The sequence below is a fragment of the Aythya marila genome, assembly GCF_965140915.1.
Source record: "Aythya marila genome assembly, chromosome: 3".
Taxonomy (NCBI): domain Eukaryota; kingdom Metazoa; phylum Chordata; class Aves; order Anseriformes; family Anatidae; genus Aythya; species Aythya marila.
In genome coordinates, this window is record NC_139044.1 from 4,546,096 (window position 1) to 4,570,471 (window position 24,376).

Genomic DNA, 24,376 nt, shown 5'->3' on the forward strand with positions numbered 1-24,376 from the left:
ACAGGTTTGTTCCCAAGCCGGATCAGTCGCTGCAGCAGAGGTGCACGTAGCAGTGAACTCCCTCGTGTGCTGTGCTGTCACCTCCTCCCTTTTGTTTTTCTCACCGCTGAAGGATGGAGCGCTGGGTGGGAGCTGTACAGCCAGTCTGCTTGGCGCTTTGGGGAAGCCCGGACCGACCTTTATGTTCCCTAACACCTTCCACAACCTTCCCTCAGACTCCTGCTCTTCCTGCCGTCTCCTGCGCTTCCCTCTTCCCACTGCCACCAGTCCCTCTGCCACAGCTGCCTCCACCTGACACACGGGTCCTGGGAGCACCGGCTCTGGCTCCCCTCCTGCTCCCGCAGCGGTGCAGCCCCCCGGTCCCCTCCCTGCCACCTGCACACCCCAAGGCTGTGCCGTGCTCCTGTCACCCCCTGCTAAGGTGTCCCTCAGCGGGAGCAGCTTCAGACCCCACAGTGCCCTCGCTCTGCACAAGATCTGCTTCCCTAGCAGGCTCACACAGCCTTGGCACCGTGTTCCTGTTGGTTTGCCTTCCTTACCTTTTCTGTTTTCTCTGTAGCTTTCACCCGAATGCACTCCATAAACATTCGCATCCACTCACCTGGGTATACTAAACACTGCGTGCGTGCCTTCAGTCAGCCATGGAATAAACTCCTTTCACAGAAATCCAAATACCAAACAAACAAACAAGCCATGGGGAACCATGGAAAAACTTCACTTATTTCGCACCTCTACCCTTCTCACCTGCTCTCTGTGCACACCCCACACCCCTGCGTGCAGCCCCGCCAGCCACTGGGTGCGAAAAAGGGAAAGGAACCATCCCCAAATTTCTCCTGCCCCTCTTTGTCCCCCACAAAAGGCAGCCAGCACGCGAGTCAGGGAAGAAGCACAATCGCTGTGAGCCCCAAATTGCTACCTCAATCCACTTCGACCAGACTGGATGCATTCAGTAAGCACTGGTTCAGATGCTCACACAGCCTGGGAAGAGCCCCGAGGACCTAGAAATGAATGTTATGAATAAATCCTTCAAAACTTAGGGCCACTCTCTCCATACCAATGGAAAGCTGAAATTCCAAGTTGCGCAACTGAATGTGACATTCATTTCTGCAGCTGCTGGGAAAATAGTTTCCTTGCAAGATAAATTTAATAAACAGTAGAGTGTTTTGTATCTATTTTTTCCCTAAGCAACTTCTGAAACGTCGGATGTTAATATTAAGGAACTTTGACAGATTAAAAAAAATGCATCCCTGTAATAATATGCAAATAATATTTTTTCCTTCCCTCCATTCATTTACAGTATTGGACAGGTTCTGACACAGCAAGCTGGATCTACTGAGGCCAACATTGCTAAAAAGCAACTTTCTCAAAACTCTCCAAATGAAAATATACAGAGATTAAATAAAATAGAGGTTTTATATTTAGCCAAAGTGATTTCACAGCTAACCCTGAGTGCATGTCATTTGCAGTACATTGCCATGTGTGTCCAGGCAGCCGGACGCATATTTTATGTTTTCTTTCATTAGAAATAATGAATTCTAATTTCATTAGAAATAAAAATTCCTCTACACTGGGTCACGATCAGGCTTCTACCTGAAATGTGTCTCCTGCATTTAACAAGCCCTGTAGGCTACTGCCCAAAGTAGCACACGGGCCCTCTGCTGCCGTGCTCTGCATCGATTTCCCTTGCTGTGCACCTCGGCCACGTTGTGGTCGCCCTCTGGGAAGCTGCAATGATGCAGGTGCAGGAAGGTGTCTGAGTTACGTGTTCTGCAGAGAAGTTCTGCATCCTAAGGACCCCACAGAGGTGCTGCTGCTATATTGGCAGTCCCAAGACGCCAGGTATCAGCTGCTGCAGCAGACAGCTTTAAGGTCTAACTCCATCTCTTTGGCTTTTGATTTGTTCTGTGGCTTTCTGAAAGCACCATGAGAGGAGATGCCTGAGCATCAGGCACCAAAGGGATCGTTTATAACCAACGTCTCCAAGCAGAGCAGCAGAAGGAATATCCCCCATGTGTTCAGAGAAGGTTTTCTTCAGCATCCCTCAAGAGTAGTGTAATTGCTGCTGGCAATGCCTCCATTTGCCCTGCTACTGACAAAGGCATTTTTAATACTGCTACCTTGATATAAATGATGGAATAAAACCAGGAAAGGCACACTTACCCAGCTAAATGATGGGTTTGCTCTTTTCTGCACAGCTTTTCTCTTGTTGTAACATTTCACACCCTAGGAGCAGAAAACACCCCAACGTCATATCCCAGGCAGGAAACAAAACCCTAAGCAGACGGTTGGGAATTGACTCTAATCTCACCCGTAATGGGCCAGTGGCAAGGGCATTCGGAAGTCAGCACCTGCAGCACGGAGGGCTTCAGACACCACATTTGGCTTGCAAAGACAATGTGAGACGAGTCTTTTGGGCCAGAAAGGTGGATTTGGGGGTCAGAGCATCTATAGTCTAGCCCCAGGTTAGTGGAGCTGCAGCTCTTCCTTCATTTGTGTGTAAGGCACTGCTCACACCTGCACTAAGGGCACTGAGTAGAAACCCCAGTCTGGCAGCATCCAAGTGGCATCATATCGCTGTCTGCATGGCAGCTCAAAGACTTGCCAAAAAAAGTACTGCCTTCGTGTCCCTTCCCTTCCAAGGGGAATCACTCCATGCTCCTCCTGGCCCCGCTGCAGTGCCAGGGAAGGAAAATCCTCTTCTTTCAAAGCCCAGGGCAAGCTTCCACGGGAGCAAGCTAGACCCACAGCCCTGTTTATATCTCTTCCTCTAAGGCTACGTCTCTACTAGTAAATTAAGTGTGCCTGGGAACATTCCTGGGCACGGAGGCCAACTGGCATGGAAAAGCCTGCTTTGCTGCTGGCTGCCTTCAAACTGCTGCGTAGGGATGGGCCCGAGACTGCCAGAACCAACCATGCCTGGAGACCCTTTGGGACAGAGCTTCTTGGCCTGGCTCAAAAGCATACCAGAGCTGTCCTGACAGCACTACCAGGCAATTCCCTGGGCCTAGAAGTGTTCCCAGGTGATGCTTTATTTATAAATAAAGCACAGATGTAGCCCAAGGCTGTGCCTCGTTCCCCCTGCTCAGGCATCACCTGGAGGATGCAGAACAGGGATTCACCCTATCAGCCACTGGCCAGCTGGTGGTGGTTTCATACAGCAGGTCCTGAGGATGCCTGCCCCACGTGGCTGTTCCCACAGAGGGGCTGAAGGACATTTCGGATAGCTACAGTGCTGCGAGCTGTCCACAGGTTTGCTGAAACCCATGGAGCTCTGCATGGGCACCCTAACAGCATGTACCCGGTGTAGTTTTGCATTGTATTTGGTCCACAAACCTGATGCCAAGAGCGCAGACCCAACAATTCAGGTGCCCCGAGCATGGGCTTCCACCATCCCTCCATTGATTGCCCCAGCCCCAGCTCCCCGCTCCATCTCCTCTGCCAGAAGCAGAGCTCCTGCAGCAAACAGCTTGAGGAGCTTGAAGAGCTCTGCCTGAGAAGTCACGCGCTGTGCTTTGGGTAGCAGAGTCCTGGTTTGGGTGGGAATTTCCACGTTACACGTAAGTTCTTTCCCTTATATTTAAATTACATGGAAATTCTTCTAATAATCAAACCTCGTTAAATCTCAGTTAAAATCTTTAACTTGTAAACCGGGATTCCAGAATCTGTAGGAGCTGCACTCCCTTCCCTGCCATCGCTGAAGGTACAGTAGCTAACATTTCAGCTAACGTTGTTTTGTTCAAAATCAAATGAGGTTCATATTAAGCCTACAAAAGGAAATCATGATTGATGATCTGGCCTGCCCAACTACAATTCCTTTAGTAACAAAAATATTTTGTAAGTTCATTTATTATTGAGATCAAGCAATGAGTCTGGAGCTACAGAAAATGGTTCCAATTAGATTCAAGTAATTGCCATTTTGAGTGAACATGAGCTTTTTTTGGATAAAAAAAAAAAAAAAGGCAATAAAAGCTCGAGTAAGCTCACATCTGAGATTTAAGCCTTCAAAGCTTTTTTTCCTCCCTCCTTTTTTTTTTTAAAGTGAGAGAGACATGCCCAGGGAGGATGGGGGGGAGGAGGCGTACGGGTGCATGGAGAAAAGAGGAGTGATTTTCCCAAGCTGATTTTTCTTACCGAGTGACCCAGGCTCCCTGGGAATGCCGCCCATGTGATCTGCACCGACGGGGCAGCGGCAGCGCCAGCACGAGGAGCGTCCGCAGCACCAGGAAAATAAGCGGCCGACGGGGGAAAGCCTGTAAAGCACAGGTTTCCTAATCTCACTGCAATGCTCCTGCAGCCAAGGGAGAAGTGTCTTCTCCTGCAGCAGCCTTCAGAGCCAGCGCTGCAGCACGTGGAGGACGCAAGCAGTTTCGGTGCGGTGCCAGCAGTCACCGCAGAGCACGGGACGTAGGAACCTCACTAGGAGCTGGGTCCCAGGCCCCTGCACACCTTTCCTGTGCTTTTATATTTGTCTAACTTCAGTCGAGAACTGCCTGGGACAAGTCCTGCTGCTGGAGAAGGTCAGCCTGCCAGCAGGGGCTCAGCAGAGGTGGCATTCTGCTTTCATGGCATGAAGAGCAGTGCCACAGACACATGGGCTCCTCCAAAACAGGTTTCTTACCGGATCTCACATGAATCATAACACCCAGAGCCATCACTACCGTATCCCTGCACAGTACTGCCTGCTGGCAGGCAACGGTTTCAGAGACCCTATAAGCCACCCCCAGAGGAGACCCTAAGCATGGAGATTTGGGTGGTACAGGAACTATATGGAGCTGGATCGCTGCTAGGGATCACGGCAAGGGAAGGTGCAGGGTGCCCTCCTACACTGATCAAAATGTGTAGTTACTAGTAAGAGGAAATATAGGCACGACTAAAAGAAATCCACTCCCATCCCCGTGCCAAAAAGCCCCTTATCCCCGGCAGCCCTCCCAGCAGGATGGCGTGCCCGGTAGATAAGTCACAAATAACACAGTCCTTCCGCACCCTCCCACCCAGAGAAGCACTAATCAGAATTGCTTGAAGCACAGCTTGAAACAATTTTCCAGCCAACGCTGGGGGGGCTGAAGTCACCACCCTCCTTCTGCGCGGTGAGGAACCTCTTCCACCCATGGACACGTGGATGCAAAAGCAAAGAGGATGGGATAAGACAACATTTCCATGCTCCACGGGCAGCAGCCACACGCACACAGCTCATACAGGCGTTTCATTGAGCACGGTGTCAGCGCCCACTATATTACCTGTCTCTCACCACAAACATTTGCCTTCTGCAGGGTACTTCCCATGAAGACCATGAGTGGTCAAGGAGTTATGAGCGAGGGAAGGAAGGTGGATTGTTTCTGATTTCAATACGTTCATTTCTTCCTTTTATTGCCCAGATGTCATCATCAGATGCTCAATTTCCTGTGCCCACCTGAAGGTCTACAAAGGTTCTCCACCGCCTCTATAGATGATTTAATCTCTGGAGTCCAATTTGCTAATAATTACATTCAGATCATAAATACAGATTTAGATTTTTGTACAGCAGCACAGAGCTGCTTTCGTGTCTGACTGCACATCAGTATAACACAGAACACTTTCTGCTTTAGCACAACTTTGGTTCACAGCTTCTTAGTGCTCCTGGTGGAAGTCCTGGAGAGAAATCTGAAGTCAGCCTGGAGACCTATGCGGCTCAGCTCAAGCTGTGTCGACTGACAGAAGCTGAAGACCTAGCTCCTCTGAGAAGTGTTCTTACAACACCTCGGCATTTCTGGGGCCAGTTCCTGATCAAACCTGACAAGAAAACTCGGACTCTTTTCGTTAGAGACAGCCTCCCGTGATTCTCACTTGATACCTTCAGGTTTTGTTCTAAGCTTGTAAATATTTTTCCTTAAAAGTGGTTCAAGAATGGAAGTTTTAATATACGGGACATGTCAATATTTGGTTTCATTAAGAAACTATGGCCTCCTTGTTCTTGGTCTACAAGATTTCCTTCCCCCCGGAGCAGTCACCCCATGAATGCAGAGAAGTTCCCCTCTGCAGTATCAAGGCAGGGAAGCGCAGCCACCTGAAGCACTGCTCTGGATGCTTCCAGGCACGGCCCCATCTCCTTCAGATGCTCCCCGACACCGCGGGGATGCATTCAGGAGCAGCATCACACCAGCTCCTGCCTGCCAGAAACTCGGTGCTGTGTGTGTTTCACTCCAGGCTGGACCACGGCTTGCTCCCCAGAGCCTTCGGGTGGCTGAGCCCCACGGAGGATTTCACCAGGACCAACGCAAGCGAAATCAGTCGGCTGCAAGGTCCCTGCAGGAGCTGACGGTGATGTCTGTCTAACTAAAATGAAGTATCAATATCCTAGCTCACACTTGATGAAAGAGCCATTCTGAATTATTTACTGTATGTCATACTTCAGGTTTTCATTTCAATATATTGTGAGATGTACGATACATTATTTATAAGCGTGGCAAATTAAAATGCAGTTTCAAATCCACCTGTAGTTTCTCCGCTTGGGTTCACAGTCCAGTTTGCAACAATCAGGTGCTAATCTATTTCTGCTAATGGTTCTTCAGCTAGAGAGACATAGAGGCATACAAATTTTCCATTGAAGTCAATCTTATCCAGCTTGAATCATTTAACAGCCCGTCCTCCTTGAGATATCCTAGTGAAATGCAGCTTGGGCAAAAGGGGCAAAGGTACCTGCAGCAGGTGAGCCCGCAGCTGTTCCCCAGCTTTACCCAGGAGCACACAGTGCTGTGGGGGCTCTTCCTCGCTCCTTGAGATGTCTGCGTGTCTCTGTCAAACAGGCACTTCAAGAGCGGTATTTTATTTTCTATTTCTTTCTCTTCCCTTTTTCACAGGTGGTTTTGTAGGAAGATCTTGGAAACATGCTTTCTTTTAACATGTCCAGGCATATGTTTCTTCGTGTAGGGGTGGCAGTGAAGAGTTTCGTCTTCTACTCTGAGACGTCACATGTTCAATAAAGGAGTTGTTGCTTTGTCTTCCAACTCGTTTTTAGACCAGCCTTGCAAAGCTCTTCGTATCTACTTGTCAATATATTTTTCATCCTCTTTATGGCAAATAGAATAAGGAAACGGATTTTAATATTCCTCCTTTGGACCTCCACAGAGACGTATCTTCAGACAAGAGCCCAGGTGGCAGTGATTTGAGCTCTCTTCATTAGTGGGCAACACCTCTGCAAAATTGCAATCTTCTGAGCAACACAACACACAACACTGAGCCTTGAAGAATGATAAGTTTAAGATGCAATATTTCCTGACTCGCCAGAGCTCACAATGGAAAGCTTTGTACTGGTTGAGGGGAGAAATTCCAAGTTTCTGTCCATGAAAGATCCTAAGTTCTTTAAAAATCATGACATGTTTATGCAGAGTAAAACAATTTTAGGCCCATTTAGGACATTCTGTCCCTCTGAAATCCACACTGCTGAATCTGTCCAGATGATAGGAAAACTTTTGTTGCAATAAGAACATGTAACAATTCCTACTATATTTAAAATCTTCAAAGCATCTGACACATACCTTTACACAATGGTCTTGTTTAGTACCTTGTTAGCAGTTTTGTTTAAAACGGAGCCGTGGTTTATGTTTTCCCAAATCATGGGACTCCCCCAGAGGTATGACGATGAGAACTGCTCCCAGCTGGGAGCCTCGCTGTGGAAAGAAAGTGCCATCAGACACGGGGGCTCACAGAGCCTCGAGAAGTTTCCTACACAACATCCTGCCTTTGATTTGCTTTTGCCCTACCAAAGGCAGAGCAAAAATGTAGAAAGAGCCCTGCCTGCAGTGCTGGCGTACCTGGGAGCAGCAGCCGATGTGGCCCTGAAGCAGGCATCCCCTGCCTTGTGCCCCAGCGCGGGTAGGGCAGGACAGAGCAGGAGCTCCCTGCAGCCCCACTGTGCTGGGATCCCATCGCCCAGCCCACAGCACAGCCCCAAATACCAGGGCAACACCGGCGGGGGGCCGTTAAGTTGCTGGGCAGGGATGGAGCGAGGAGCCCAAGGGCAGCGGGGGGCCAGGAACAGGTTAATTTTGCCCTTGGAGTCAGAAAGGCATCAAAGCAGAATTGCTACAGAAGGGAAACTGAGCAGCTGCCAGACCCAAGAGCTGCTGCTTTACCTGATGTTAAAAAGGGAAAGAAAATGTCGTTTCCTCTGGTTTCTTGCGAACCTGAAACTGGATTTCTGCCAGCATGAAGAGAGCCCGTTACGTACACCCTTATATATAGACAATGTCTACGGGTACCTTATCTCTGGGAAGTCTCCAGCTGAAAAAGCCTGGCTGAAAGGTGCGGCTCCCCTTTTAATGTCAGCCCCCAGGGTGGCACAAATGGTGACTGTTTGGGTTCGTTTCTCCTGAGCAAAACGTGAGGTTGCAGCAAAGGGGAGTATGAGATGGCTGGAGGTTTTCTGGTCCAGGGGAACGTCCCATCGGACTGCGATCCCGTTACATACTCAGTCTGCAACAGGTTTCATTTAGGACATGGGCAAATCATTACTCGCCCTGTGTCTCGGTTTCTGTGCCTAAAATACTGAGTGAAATAGCTAGCAGGCATTGGACATCCCAATGTATGGACTCTAGGATGTGCTTACTATCTGCATTGCCCAAGACTTAGTCAGAAAAAAATAACAAACCTTTGATATTACAATAATGGTAGCAAACTGTGAAAGTCTGCAATTACATTAAATTAAAACCCGGTGAGGTTCCCCATACTCCGAAGGGGTTGCATGAAACAGGAAGCGTATTACCATCAAACTGTGTTGCAGCTGAAGTATTTTAGGTTTGGGACATTTGGATTTTAAAATTAGAAGTTGAAATTTACACAGAGACATACTTCAGTCGAAACCTTGCATTTCACCAAAAAACTACCTTTGGCAACAGATTTTCCCATTCAACTCTGTTACACTGCACCATTGTTTGTCGGACTTCTTTCCCTGCTACTTCTGGTCTTCCTTGTGAGCACAGCTCAGATTTTGCATCTGCTTTTTTTCCTGCCCAACAATCAATCATTAGAGTACAAATATCTTTAAAAATCAAAGCTAGCATCACACTGTGGACCAATTGGGTTGGCTGAAGCATTTTACACACAAGAAGTAAGGACGGCAGCACACGCCTGAAGTTACAGCTCAGAGCTTAATTAATACCAGGGTTTTTCACCCTGCTATTAATACTTCCCTCTTGAGCTGAATGGGACTTGACCTTGTCACAACAAGATCAGGGCAAGTCTGTGAAAACAATGTTATGACATCAAAGCCAAAACAAAGGAATGTCATCGCATGTGTCGGAGGAGGATGTGACGGGGTCCTCTGACAGAAGCCAAACAATGTCGGTGTGACACCGAGAAACCTTCTTAGCCACCAAGCCGGTGGAGAGAACCACTGCCATGGGAGAATCTGGAGGACAGCAATTCCTTGAAATTCCAGAAGACGTGGACTTGATCCTCAGCTGCTGTAAACGGACTGCACTTTAATGGGGTTGGACGGATTTGCATCTGTTGGAGATCTTGTCCACTGCAACCAAACTGAGGGAACTTGGATAAATTAAAATACCACCCCGCCAAAGGGCATATAAATTCATGAGCAGCATGCTCGGGCATTGCTCCCCATACCTCATAGTGTAAATAAGGCCACATCATATTTCATTTGTGGGTAAGAGCTCTCAGTTCCTCGTGCCCCTCTCCGGCACGAAAACCCCCACTTAAGGCTGGTTACTTTTCCACCTGATGCTTAGCTGGAAAAGCCTCACTGAGCAATCACTGTTCCCGTCAGCTACCGCCTGGAAGGGGGGGAGTTTCCCCGTGCCCCCTCCCCTTCCCTCGAAGAATTAACAGTACGGCCTTAGAAGGGGATTTTCCAGTATAAACAGACCTAAGCCAAACTCTTCTGCTGGCCTCTCCGTGCCCCAGCCCATATTTGCCCCATGTATAATTACCTGTGGATTTCACCTAGAAGACAGAGGATTTCACTTATAACCCCAAATAGGCAGGCTCTGACGTAATGGCAGTCTGAGGAATATAGGTCAGGGAGGTGGCCTGGCCACTGGAAATGAATTTTTGAAGCAGAATGAGCAACCTTGTTAGAGGGGAAGATAGTAATCAGCAGTGGGCCTTGGATCTAAACATTTCACCTCCAGCACTCTTGCAGCTACAGCCCTCATCTGTTTCACTTTCCTATTTTAAGTTCCTGACTCATATCCTAAATATTGACTTCTATTTTTCTATTAGCACTGGATTTTCAGCCTCCATATTGACTTTGACTGTACCTATGGTTGATATTAAGCCTCTCAGGTCAACAAACTTTTATAGCTGTTAGCTGCTGAAACCACACTGGGCAGGAACTGGCACTATAGAGCAGTAGCTAGAAGCAATATTATTGGGAATTATAAATTATTCCTCTGCCTGAACTTTTCCTCTTATTAACATAGCTACATTCATTTTTAAACATGTGGCAAACGAATCGCACGGGGAGGACAATTGGGACTCTGTGATCTTGGGAGCCCCCGCCACCACCAGTGGGGACGGATTCTCCTCTGGGAACAGCGGAGTAACGCAGGCGAACTGGCAGCAGGGGTACGGCAGCGAAATCGCAGCTGGAAATACCTGTGAGGACAGACAACACCCAGCCCGAGGATCAGAAGCCCCAAATCCATCTTAGCTGTACACACAGGCTCTTAATCTTCTCCTTTGGCTACTATTTTAGCAGGACGCGTAACTGAGCTGTTGCAAGCCAACATCAGAGAGCCCTGACCATCCATCATTTGTAAAACACTTAATGTATGGAAGAAACAATAACAGCATTAAAAGAACATTATGGTGGTGACAAAGCCAAGCCAAAAAGTGAGGAAACACAGCAATTAAGATTAACTTATGCCTCGCGGCCGAGTCTTTTTCTGCAGACCACATGCTGGCTTTTTGCACAGGGCCCAAGCTCGGGCGCGGGGCGCACGGGAGGTCCAGCTAGCCACAAGCTGTGCCAGGCATTTTGCTAGCACGGGAGGACTGCAGCGGTGGGACGTGGCAGGAATTGTCTGCTGCTGCATCCCTTGGACATCCCGTCAGGCACCGCCGACCCCAGCACACGTCCCTGCACAAAGAGCTCCCCAAAAGGGCTCGTTTCCAGCCAGCCTCACCGCCGGGCAGAACGTGACCCAGATCTATCTCCAATTTTCAGTCCGTGCCACGTTCAGTTTCATACTTTCTCAAAAGCGGTTATCTCCGAGGAAATGATTCCCGGGATGATAAGCCATGAATGACTTATTCAGGCAGTGTTTTCAGCCCTTCATCAGCCTGCTAGATCTCACACTAATGTTCCAGTCCTTCACATACTGATTCATTTTTCATGTGCTACCAGGCCTTTTTCAGGCAAAGACTGCCAAGCTAATGCGCTCCGGCCATGTAGTAAGCTATTTCTTTCCCTTTTTGTTTTTCTTACCCCATACCTTGAGTACAAGCCTGAGGAAGGAAGGAAGGGTCTGTCAGAGACGTCGTGTGATACTTGTGATTTATTATGGCTTGCTGGCACACAAGTCCCTGCAGGTCACCGGACCCTCCCTGTGCTAGGCACCGTACTGATGCTGTGCGGGGCGATGTGTCAGCCAGTACGGGGTGTCCTTTTCCCACACTTTTTAACTGGAGAGGGGTGGTTTCCCTCCTCAGTGATGGGAAGGGCAGCAAAGGTACAGGCTGGCTACAGGGGGAAGCCGCAGAAGAAACCGTGCAAGTGCCTGGAGCTGAACCCAGACCCGCAAGGCCCTGCAATGCCTCTGTCTCCCCAGCACGTTCCCAGTCCTTCCAGCTCTCAGGGCAAACCCCAGAAACACACTTTTCCCTTGCCTAAAACCTGCAGATTTACGCTTTTCAAGGCTTTACCACTTAATGGCAAAATTCTGGCCCACAGTTACGCTGTGTTCTCTCTGCCAAAGCACATCCACGGGTTGTAATCGGAGAGCGCTTTTTTTCCCATCCTCCCTCCGGTCTTGCCATGAGGTGGAAGAAGCCGTGATGGGTTGCAGTCACCTCCCCTCCCCGTGCCTGGTGCCAGCAAGCTGCAGCCCAAAGCCGGGTGCTGAGCAAGCCCCGTTCTGCCAGCACACAGCACAGCCCCGGCGGGCAGCCCCGGTAAGGAGACGCGCGGGTTGCTCGGAGTGGTGGCAATTAAGGGCAGCGAGGAAGTAGCATTTACCCTGCTCTTAACAGCCCGGTTTCATGTGTAACCCCAAAGGTGATGCCTTGAACATGCGCATCCTGTATTTCATCCCTCGCAGCGGGCGTGAGCTCCTCTCCCAGCAGTCTGGGAGGCCTCTGAGGAGGCCTGCGATGGGTGTTGGGAGGCACTGCAACGTACAGCGGGCGTAATGACAGCCAGATAGCTAAAACCAATCCTTCTGGGAACATCCCTAGCCCTTTAGCTCCTAATTCCAGCTGTACATGACCACAGCAGCAAGATGGAGCGAGATAAGCCTGTTGTCTTAATCAGACCTCCACTATCTGATCAGCGTTTGGACTGCACTAAGCCAGCACACTTGTTTCCGTGCTGCCCCCCTGCTCTGCAAGCAATGCAATTACCGAACATTTTAAAAGACAAGACAGGGGAAAAAAATAAAAAATTGCTCTGCGAACTCCCTGCTGCCATTACGGTCCCAAGCGAGGCAGCCCTGCTCTGCTGTGCGCTCCCAGGAGCACCACTCGTGCTGTGAACAGCTCCTCCTTACCCCATCACTCCACACATGGGACACTATCCCCTTATTACCCTCACCCAGGGCCCTGACCTCAATTATTAACTGCGTTTAGCAAGGACATTATTAAACCTGACTCTCTGCTCCCAGATGAGCTATCATGTGTCTCTCCTTAACCCAGCAGGAACCTTTTTCTCACCCCGTGCCCTCCTTATTACCCTTTAATGTGCCCCGAAGCCTCTGGAGCAACCCCATCCATCCCAGATAATGTCATTTCTAGAAAGACAGTAAAAAGGGCAGGAGAGCCCATTCCTGCAGATTTTTCCCTAACTGGCTCCAAAGCATCTTCCCATTTCCTTTCCAGTTTCATCACCCATCTTTAGTAACAGCTTCTAAAATCCAGTAGGCCTCTCCCCTCACAGAGAAGTGCAGAGCTGCAGATTTGGGCACATCGGTTTTTAGCAGGACGCTAATCCCTTACCCCCGTGAAAATGAGCGCAACTGTCCACTACGATTAAAAAGCAACCAGATACTAATAACTAACTACTAATTAGCTTACACTTCGCTGGCAGCTCTCATGGCAAAGAAAAAGAGGAGTGTGCCTGAACCCTAATATAAAATGTCAGCGAATGTCTCCGCTTTTCTGCTTGGCACAGGCTGCTCGCAGCGTGCCGATGGCGTGGGAGCAGCGAGGGCTGGCTCTGGGCAGTGCTCCCCGCTCCTTCGGGCTGTAGCTGGGCCGTGGCCCTCGGTGCAAGCTGCAGCTCTTAGGGCAGCTTTACTTCCTAAGCAGCTGGAAAAGCCCGCTGGAGGCTGTTCCAGCAGCTGAACCAAGGAGACCTCAGCAGCCTCGAAGCCTGTTGTTGCCTTCCTTGCTCCTCTTCTGGGGCTTTTACAACATGATACAGCAGGGCTCACGTCATGTGGCAAGGGGATGCCTCCCTGGGTCACCCTGCAAACCCCCAAGCCCATGGGAGACCCTGGGTTAATGGGTAACCTCCAGTGGCTGGAGATACCTGCAGCGTGTCTGCGCCCCGCAGCAGGGCCACAGCCTTCACAGAGCCTTTGCAGAGGCCGGCAAGGCAGCTTCCCACCGCCTCCTTTTCCATCCCCAGATGCCAGCCGTAGCACAGGAATTCCTCGCTGCAGTGCCCCGTGGCTTCACTCGACACCCCTTGTGGTGGCACGCCGCCCTGCTCCGTCCCCCAGCCGGGCAATCCCACCTCCCTCCCTGCACCGCCTCGCGAGAGGAAATCTGCTCGGGGCTGCACTTCTGAAGCCAACCGCCTCCCTTTCCCATTTCCATTCCTGTCCTCCGCTACATCCCCATACAGTGCCCGGCACCGCAAAGTCCCTGTCTCCTTCGGGGCTGCCATACTGCAGACAATCCCTGCTGATAAACAGCTGGAAGGCACGCAAACATCCACCAAACCTACCCTCTGCCTTATGGTGAGCAGCTGACGAGCACGGCAGCCCTCAGATACAACACTATGACTGAATATTGCAAGCACGCCGAACGTTTTGTGGATGAGAATGCTCCCTCCCCTCAAAATATTTGTTTTCAATACCCACAAAGTAGTATAATGTCATTGAGCGAGGAAAGTTCTGGCAGTCGGTGCGCAGCCTGGCAGAGCTACAAGTCCTGTAGGTGTTATGATACACACGCAACATGTTTTACAAATAGAAAGTGGTTTCCAGAGTTCTTTAATATATTCTAATTTCCCCACCTCTGCCCAAAAAAGCTGCAGTTATGAAAATACGGTTGCATACTGAAATATTAAACTAGAAATGTGAAGAGAGTTGTTTTTTAAAAAAGCTCTCTTTTCAGCTATTTCTTCTTCTTCTTCTTCTCCTTTTTTTTTTTTTTTTTTTTTTTTTTTTTTTAAGTCAGGTATGTTTTTAGCAACTTAAACAGGTTGGGTTACCCACAAGAAGTAGTAATTTTTCCACCTAGCAGATTGAGGTATTCATACCTTCTTTAAACAGTTCTAAATTTATTCTCCAGTATTATTCAAATAGAAATATTTGCATGTACACCCTGAATCGGATAAAACCCTTTCAGTGTTAACCCATGGGTAGAAACCACACAAATGAAGCAGATTAACAAAATGCACCTTCTTTGAATCCAAGCAGCCTTTGGAAGAAAGGCTTCCAAAATCCATCCTGCCTCCACTGCTCATTATTCTTTATTCGTTTTACAGGAGAAGCCCGCTCAAGAGCAAGGCCAGTACCGGGACAACGTGCAGTGAGACAGACCCCTCACCTGAAGAACTTGCTGGCCAGCAGCCAGCTGGGTGTAAGAAGCTCTTGGTCTGTTCTACAGGTGGGAGACCAACATAAAAAAGAGCCGGAATGAGAAGTGCTCGGAGCCACGCGAGGCACCTTGGTGAGAAGCAAGCATCGAGCACCTCTGTCTCACCCCAACGCCTCAGCCACAATGCCCAAGTGCACCAGCTGCTTCTTGTGAATTTGCGAGGTGCAGAGAAGCCAAGCTGGCACTTTGCAAGCCCCTGAGGTCTCCAGCTTCTCCTTCAGGTGAAGTGATGACACCTTCAGCCAGACCCCTCACAAGACCACAGAGCAGAGGCACTAAGGGGTCACACGGAGCGGCTCTCGCTGCCTCTGTCAGCACCAACTTCGCAGCGTCCACTTGCACAGCAAAGGGGTGTCACTGATTTCCTCTGGGAACCTGAATGGCTGGGCCAAAAACTGCATCCTAACAGTTGGGTAGGTATTTCCATCACCTAAATGACGATGTTTTCGGTTTGTCTCGGGTGACTGTCTCCAGGAACTACACTTCTCACTTCACTTTCTTGGGATTAGCAAATAAAAAAAAGTTCCCCGGGGACTCCAAACCTATGAGAGGGGCAAGGCAGAGGAAAACTGCAGTCTGCCACAGGGCCTGGGGACTGTGATACCTCAGGCAGAGGACTTCAGGCAGCAGGAGCTGGAAACTATTGGGGGGCTTTCTCAGGCTTCGCAATTCCTTTATTGCCACAGCCTACAAAATGCAATCACCGCATGCAATCCCAATACACCTGTTCACAGTGAAGAGCAGCCTTTCTAATCCCAAAGACCCACGCATGGATGGTCTCCCAACTTCTTGTATATCTAACGTGTGAGGCAACCCCAGAGCTTCACGTAGGTTGTGATGGGGAGACGCTGTCAGGCTGCACTGCTACTGGAGTGGGGGTGAAGCCATGCTGGGAGCGGGGCTGGCAGTGAGGCACCTGTGCAGCAGCTGCAGGTCACGACCACAAGGTCTATCTGTAGCCTGAGGACAGAAACTGAGAGAAGTTGGTACAAATTATGCGAATTACCCAAATAATGCTTGCTGGAAAATTACATCCCCATTCTGCCATCCGTTAGCCTGCAAGTCGCTCCTCAGACAGCAGAAGAACAAATACCAAAATAAAATATTACTCAGCAGAAGGTGGGGCTGACAGATTGTGCCTTCAGCATTTCTTAACTGCTTGCAAATAAACTCCCATCTTAACAACTCTATTTTTTAGGCCAGGTCCTCACCAGGCCAGCTTCTTGGAGCTAAACTCAACAGTGTTGTTTCAGGCTAGCATGAATCCATGACTTACAAGCAGTTGCTGATGGTTTCTGCAACCCGCTGTCTGTCTCCAGGTTGTTTGCCAGATTCAGTAGGATTTCTCTTGGTACTTCCCACCTCCTGCTGCTGCACAGGGGCCCCAAGCCACTGGGGTCTGTACGGGGAGCCCAGCTTCGCTGCGCCCACCCAGTCATCGGTGGAAGGTTTTACACCTGGCTCTTCCCCTGGAAAATGTGACCCAGGAGATGTAACCCCGACCGTCGGTCCAGTCTCCAGCCCAGTTGAGTCCCAACCCAGCAGACCATGCGGTTAAGTCCCGAGGGACTTAAGCATGTGCTTAAGTGCTGTGCTGGATCAGTGCCTTCACAACCAGTCCGACTGCTTTGTTAGCAGTGCTGAGCACCAGGGCTGAGCTCCAACAGGAAATAGCAGCTTCCCTTTGAAGTCCTGCCACTGATGTTCACGTAGGTGGGACTTCAAAGAGGAGCCACCGCTTCCCCTCCCAGTATCGGAGGCCCCAGTGTTAGAGAAGCAGTAGTGCTGGTTTTAATTGCATTAAGGGATGCTTTAGGGCGGACGATTCAGCCCTTCTCAGTAAAAGGACAACTTTAAAAGGTTCCCACCTGCTGGCAAGAGACCCAAGGAAAGGTTAACTCGCATCCCAGAATGCCCTTTAGAACACAAGTCTGTGGAAAGCAATCTCTTCCCCTCCTGCTAACTGTTTTCCCTGCTGACACTGGAAACTACCTGGCGAGCTTCTCATTTACTCTGGAGCTGCACTGCTGGCCATCATAAGGGTCCCTCGCCAACTGGGACGTGGACAAGGAATGGCCAACCTCAGCTCCCGTAGCAGAGATCACCGAGCCAACGCCAAGAAATACCCCCACAGGCAACCTAGATGGCTGATTCTGCTGCTGACTGACTGACAATCATACACGAGAGCACCTTTAACCTCTCTGTATCTCCTCTCCTTGAGGGAAAACAAACCAGAGAAGTCCACATCCTATATGGTGTAAATAAACTCACGTTACACCAAAACCAGACTCCGCTTTTCCTCTTTCCAGTCTTGCAAAGATTGCCAATATCCAGCTGTGCTCTAAATCTCCAACCAGAAGCAAGACTCAGTCAGACGGGAGAGGGATCAGTCCACAAATACAGAAAACCCTGAGAGGCACTGATCACTGAATGCACTAGAGAAGCAGCTAGCATTCCCAGGAAATAAAAATAACTGTGTGCAGGGCTTGCACTGATTTGCAAAGCTCTTCCATGTTCATTATGCTGTTTTTCTCTTACCTGAATTTCCATTTCATATCCAATATATGCAATCTGTATTCCATATATTTCTATATTCAAAAGCCAGCTATGTAAGTAGGCATGGATTCTGATGGAAGGTGAGTAATTGCATGTTATTTGAGGGCTGAGCACTTTGTGGCCTCATCACATGGAGTTCAGCTGAGCTTTGCTGTTCAGGTCGCCGACTTGCCGTAACCTGGTCATCTCACCTGACCATTTCGTATTTTGTACCTCTGCACACAACCCTTGCATGTTGTTTGTGGAACAAACCTGAGTCAGCAGCAAAGCAGTATGCCAGTGGGGAGTAATAAGAGGAGGATGTTTACCCCAGTAAAACCAGCTAAGCACAGATGCACCCCAAAAGTGCAGAGAGAGCTCGATGCCCCCAGGGGCTGAAAGGAGCAGCAATATCCACACAGTGTGACAAGACTGGGCTTGACCACCCAAATGATCCCAAATCCTGACATCTGTCCCAGTGTGAAGAATCACTGAAAAGCTGAACTGAAATGGTTTCTGGCTCTGGGAGAAAAGATCTGTGGGGAAAGACATGGCCACATAGATACGGCTTTGCTTATCCAACTCAACTGCAGAACAGCTCGTATAGAAATGCTTGAAAAATTGCCTCTTTTTATCAACAGAAAAGTGTTTTTTTCCAATAGATTTCTCCTAAAGTTTTAAACTTTTACCATAAAAATGCCACTGTGCATTTTCGGTCAAAATTACGCAATTATACTAATATTCTGCAGTTTCCCATTAAGAATTTCTTGGATTTAGGAGTCTGGGAATTTTCATTGCTATTCTTTCTGAATATTTAATCAACGTTTTCCACTGAGGGTGAAAAAAATATTCTGTCCAAGTGTAGGTTTCCTTGCAAGGTTGAGAAGGGCAAGGGGAAGGAGGGGGCGCTGTATTTTTCCTTAAAGACACAAACATTCTCTTATAACTTAAGTCACCGCTGCACTTGTGAGCCTGACAAATTTAGAGGACTTAAAATCAATCAGTAAAAAAAAGAGCTTGACCACAAAGGAAGTTCTGGTCAACCCTTCAGCTTTACATCATAGGCAACATTTATTTTATCACAGCCTTACAAAAATTAAAATAGAAAAATGCATCTTCTTGGAAAACAGTAGTTATTTTCTTCCCCTGCTCAGATATTTTTATAAGCCCTGTTCCACCAGCCTCACTCATGCTGAGAATCACCTTACCCTGCAGAGCAGACCATTTATTTAGAGGCAAGATATTATGTCCCAAGCAGGACACTAAGATGCCTCCACCCAACAAAAACTCTACTGTGCAGCTGAGCTGGACCAACCTACATCCCAGGTCCAAGTCTGGTTTGAAGCATTACCCATACTGTCTGGATACCGGCCTCTATAAATAAACAGGCAAGAACGTTTGGAGAAGAGGTGAAGCCTTTCTCATTAGTTGTGAGCAAGGAAGGAAGTTGTACCTTACCAGAGACTGCGGGAATTCACAGCTCCCTCCTTCCCTTAATAGCACTGCTGGAGGCAGAGAGGAGCAGGGCAGAGCAGCCTTACAGGGATGGTCCAGCAAAATAGCCAGGACGACCTGGGAAATGAAATACCGCACATGAGTAAGGGTGGCAGAACTTGCCTGACAGATACCTTTCTTGCTGGCTAATCATAACCACGATTTATAGCTGTTTCCATTAAATCTTAATAAAAGGACACAATGGCACAGAGGCTGATCCGAACGGCTGGCAAACACGTCTTAACCCATCTTTGTTCACAGAACTGGTTCCGATGTTTGTTACCTCCCTGCGGCCCCTGCTTGTTTTGGTTGTTTACACGGATTGGCTTCAGTAAAACTGCCACTGGTCTAGGAGGAAACTTCTGGTCAGAAGACACATAAACAGACCTGACCAGGGCTGGTTTCGATGTTCGGCTGGAGCGCAGCAGCCCTACATTTGAAGGCCTGATACAGCTCAGGGAGCTGGACTAGGATCTGCTAAATCCCAGAGGGATATCAACTCCCAGGCAAGAGGCCACTCTTGGATGTTGCTTTCCTGTAAGAGTCATTTCAGGCTGGATACAAGTACTGAAAGATTTGCTGCTACCAGTGAGACCAGTCCAGCAGCCCGGAGGCCAGAACCCCGACCCAGAAGGAGCAGGGACTGGCACTGGGTCTCCCATACGCCAAGTGAGTGACTTGGCTAGCTACTGGTTTACTGCGGTAATAAGAAAAACAAAACCTTGATGGATCCCATGTCTTTCAAGCAGAACGGAAAAAACTTGAAATCTCACAACCTCTTGTGCAACAGGAGAACCATTTCCTACTCGCTGCCACAGGGGGTAAATCTGCAGGGTTTATCACCTCGTGTCGCCAAAGTCAGAATCTGGCCTGCTGCCTTCCACCCTCATTCAGAATGCACTTTCATCTCTAGTATAAACACCGAGACATATCAAAAGCCCTGTTGACAGTACTGCTCTCATTTTCTGCTTTCAGAAGTTGCCAAAATGTACAAAATTAAACTCTCCGAGTCACAGTAGGCTGTTTTGTCAGTTTATCCAATCGGTAACGCAATACTATCGTAACCTCTATCATTCTCACTCTTCTTTTTTTCTTCCCCCACCCCCTTTCTTTCTTTCTTAAGCAAGAATTTCCCCTGGAAGGGAGCAGAGTTCCTCCAAAAATTAAATCATAGCATCAAATTTCAAAACCACAAATATAAATCAAGTACCGTTCCATTGACACGGAGGAATATTGCTTTGCACGACATGCTGCAGGAGCACTGTCCACGCCACAGTAGGTACTCTAGTTATTACCACAGCTATAGTCTAAGGAGCTAGAGGAGCTTCTCTGGGAATTTCCTCTGAAATTGCAGGAGCTGGAAAGGAGCACTGACTGCTCCACTCTCTCTTAGCTACTACCTAAAAAGCACATTTGAGAACTAGCTCTGTATTTCTTTGGTGTTTTTCCTTGTTCCTTTCAAAACTAATGAGAAATTCCGGACCTCAAAAAATACAGAATTAGGTCCTTCCTAATTTCATTAATGAACACACGAGCAAAATAAGCAGCACCATTTAACAAACTGCAATTCTGTGGAAAACTTCTAGGAAAACAGGAGCAATGCCAGACGTTTCTCCAGCACAGGAGCTCCTAAGCGAGGAAATACATCCCCACAGTAAGGCATGCATGACATTTCCAAATGACCTTCACTTGAAATCAAAGTGTAACATACATTACCTCAGTACATAATTCATTCTTAATCTATTAATGATATGACTCATTAACGTATTAGTAGCAGTAGCGGTGTTAATAGTAGTAATACTACTGCTAATGTCATTGCCGTGCTAACAGGTTTCAACATGCTCGTTCTTCTACTCACACACAACAAAAGGCTTTGCGACCCAGTACCACAGAGGTGGTGAGACACGGAATTTGATAGCCCTGCCGGTTACCACATGGGGTGTCTGCTATTATCTCTTCTTATCTCCCTGAGGAGTCTCAGATCTAAACGTGCAATCAAAAGGGTCGGTCAGCGGTAAGATCCCTGACGGTATCTTTGCTGGACACGGGATGAAGCAGTCGAGAATGTCTTTTTCATATTCCTCCGATGTTTCTGTAATTATGCAATCAGGTGTGAAATGCCAATGTAGGACACACAGGGCTGTAGCACAGATTTCTGTTTCTCCCAGTTGCAGGAATACTCTTACCTCAGGGAAAGATTTTATGAAGTCATTTCGCAGAGCTTGTCAAGAGCTACCAGGGAAGGCTAACACACAGCATAAGAAAAGCTGTTGCATGTCTGGTTTTCTACCCTCTGTTTCCCTGCTTGGATATCTCACCTGAAAAGAGGTCAGAGGAATTGCTCTCTTAGTTTGGGACTTCCAGAAGTGCAGTTCCCCTGACCTTGGGGCGAGGTCTGCGTTCACCCACCGGGCCCTGCCAGCACGGCCACGCAGGCATCAACGCAATGACTTCTGACCACGCTGGTTGGTACAGAAAGTACTGCTCACGAGAGGTGGGCTGAAATCCAGGTTCTGGTTTCAAGCATCTTTAAAAATTTCCTGCTTTACAAACCCAGCCTTAGGGTCAGGCCCTTCCCTGGTTCTAGAAAACTAGGAAAAGAAAACTGGATGGTATCCCTGGCCTCATGCACTGATAAAATCTGCAAGCATGGGTCCACCTGCCCCTCTCTGGTCACGGAGGTGAAAAGGAGCCATCCTGTCATATCTTGCCACATATCCCTGACTCCTGCATGATGGGGAATCCACACCTCAGCAGAGAATCAGCTGGGAGCCACAGCTGGGGTGGAAAATATCCACAGCAGCATTATATAGGAACAATAAAAAGCAAGACTGTAATTACCTTCCTGCTCACCCTCACGGCGCTGCAATGAGGTCTCTGCCATGAACGCCTGATCTCCATACAAGGGCTGTGCATCTCAGTATATCCTAACAGTGACTGCCCTAGAGCTCTCACCACAAAGCCTGTACGGTGTAGGGCACCATACAGGTGTCGTGCCCACCAGCCTTGGGCCTGCCTAGGGCTGCTGGAAACCAAGCAGGGGAGCCAGCTGGGGCTCCAAGCCCCACACGAAGAAGCCAAGCAGCAGACTGCAGCCTGTTCCCCGCTCAGATGGGCGTCTGAAGGACACCCGTGGAGGCAGCCGATCCCGATGCCACTCGGGTGCAGCCCCAAGGCAGCTCTGTGTCCCGGAGAGGGGTCACCAGCCCCGTGCCAAGGCTGCATGGGATGGCAAGGGCCATCCAAGCGTCTGTCGATGTTTGCCGTCACCACTGGTTTATCTGGCTCCCACCTGCCAGCTGTTTGGAGCCCCCAAACTGTTATTATCAAGGAGATTGTATTAAGTACTATGTGCACAAGTGAGTAAGTAGACAGGCTCACCCCTCAGGAATGGGAAAACAAAGTCTCACAGGCAGATCTCTCCTCCTCCCTTTCCTCAGGCTTACCTTCATTTTTGGAGACAGACCCAAAACCAGTCCAGCTCCCCCCATGCCAGGCACAAGGGACAAGGCCCCAGGATCCTCTCTGCCCATTTTTAGCCTTTTTCACAGCTTTGCCCAGGTCACCCAGCTAACGGGCTGAAGCCCGCTCGCTGCACGTGCTGGAGTAACTGCAGCCTTGCCGCAGCTGCCTGCCTGCCTCCTCCTCACCCAACAACCCCCGGCAATCTTCCACTGGGAAATACAGCAAGTGGGGGGTTTTACACCCCTGAAAACAAGGGAAAAGCCCCCGATGCCTCTGTCCCACTGTGCTGATAATCTGATATCGATAATCTGGAGAGTCTGTCCTGGACACGTACTGTATGGTGGCCCACGTGCTGGTGGGGGAAACACACTGCTTGGTCACCCCGTGCCCCCAGCAACCCTTCTGCTGCGACCTGCAGAGGGGCGAACTTCACCTTTGCAGAGCTTTAGTGAAACCTCCACTGCTGAACCCTGCTCCTCTGTAGAGGGGGGGACAGTCCTCCCAGTGCTCCTGCGCTGTAGGAACATGGGCTTTTACATTCAGGCTGCTTTATGGAGGCTCTTGAGAGGAGAGGAGAGCTCCTAAATTGAAACCACATTGCCCAGCCTGAGCCAGAGCCTGCTGCATGAGCCCTGTCTACTCCCCGAGTCTTTCCAGTGCTGCTTGCTTCGCAGCGAGAACAGGGAACAGTGGGGTTACAGATCCCAGGAATCTGCCAGCATGGAAACAGGAACAGCTAACAGCTTAAAGCCTCCACCAGAGCTCAGGGACGCGCTTCCATCTTTCCAGGTCTTGGTGGGTGCACAGCGGTCTGAACAGCTCTTTGTGTCTGTAGCTGCTACAAGAGGAACACCTCTCCTCTTTTTACTTTTTTCTTTTTTTCTTTTTTTTTTTTTTTTTTTCCCAAAAGAGAAGCTGCTGGGACGTGCTCACCATCTCACTCTCTTCTGATAACCCTTTCGGCATCCTTCCGTTTTCTGGTGATTCAGTTGTTGCCCCCTGAAATCTGATTCCTGATCTCAGCCCTCTCTTATCAGCTCCTTTCGCTGAGGAGTCCCAAAGCAACGGGTTAGTTTTAATCTCTGCGCTCTTTCTCTGTCCCCGAGGCCTCGTTTTGCTGGGGGAGGAGGTGAGTGACAGGGCGGACGTTCGGGGGGGAAGGGGCTGCCATCCATTAACTCGCTCTTATCTATCTATTCATCTGCCCGGCAAGACAAAGCCATGATTGTTGCTCCAGCTGACAGACCTGCGCTGGCTTCGCTCCAGCTCCTGTGGGCCAGGGGCGCAGAGGAGATGCGGAGCCACGGCCCAAGCACAAGAGGCCCCCCCGCACGGGCTCCGTGCTGAGCTCTGCACCCCACATCTTCCCGGCTGCTGGTACCCAAAGCGAGCCCACCCCGGCCACCTGCTCCCTCCGGTCGGTGTCTCAGTTCTGCTGGGTGTATGCGTTTGGCCGGGTGCATAAACCTGCCCTGAAAACACGGGATTGACTCTGCGCCACCCCGGCATCCGGCAAACCCGTTTGGGGCTGTGCTCTCATTTAAGCAATTATATGGGATATAGGGTGCTAGAACATGAGTTCCCTTATCTCTGTTTCCCACATCACGCCCTTTCCTAAGGCAAATTGATGCAGCCCCATTGAAGCCGAGGCACTGACTGACACTAGCTGAAGATCTGGCCCCGATTCTGCCATGCTTTGCCTCTGGGTAGTCATTTACACCTGTTCGTCGTGCACAGGGCGACCAGCAGCAACCGCTCGAGCTGCGTGGCACTGCAGCCCCATCCCATCGCCTTCAGAGCCCGCCGTGCCCCGCACCGATCCGTGGCACGGGGCCCCGCTCCCCCCGCATCTGAGTCGGTTTTGGCGTTGCACACAGGCATCCTCTCTTCTGTGGCTACTAAC

The 24,376-nt window shown here is 49.4% G+C and overlaps 1 protein-coding gene across 6 annotated transcripts in view; it reads right to left on the minus strand.

The window, feature by feature from the left end:
- The window catches only part of BMP2 (bone morphogenetic protein 2), a 103,259-nt gene extending 84,173 nt beyond the window's left edge, over nucleotides 1-19,086 (minus strand). For 2 of the 6 annotated variants that reach the window (XR_014317100.1, XM_082755761.1), the window contains exons 1-3: nucleotides 14,102-14,151; nucleotides 2,161-2,223; nucleotides 917-998 (exon numbers count right to left, since the gene is read on the minus strand). The gene's annotated coding sequence lies outside the window, so the exon portion shown is untranslated. Of the gene's footprint in view, nucleotides 1-916; nucleotides 999-2,160; nucleotides 2,224-14,101; nucleotides 14,156-18,972 lie in introns of those variants that run through there. The other 4 variants (XM_082755759.1, XM_082755760.1, XM_082755757.1 and 1 more) reach the window with 4 other exon arrangements.
- Nucleotides 19,087-24,376: the final 5,290 nt, after the last annotated feature.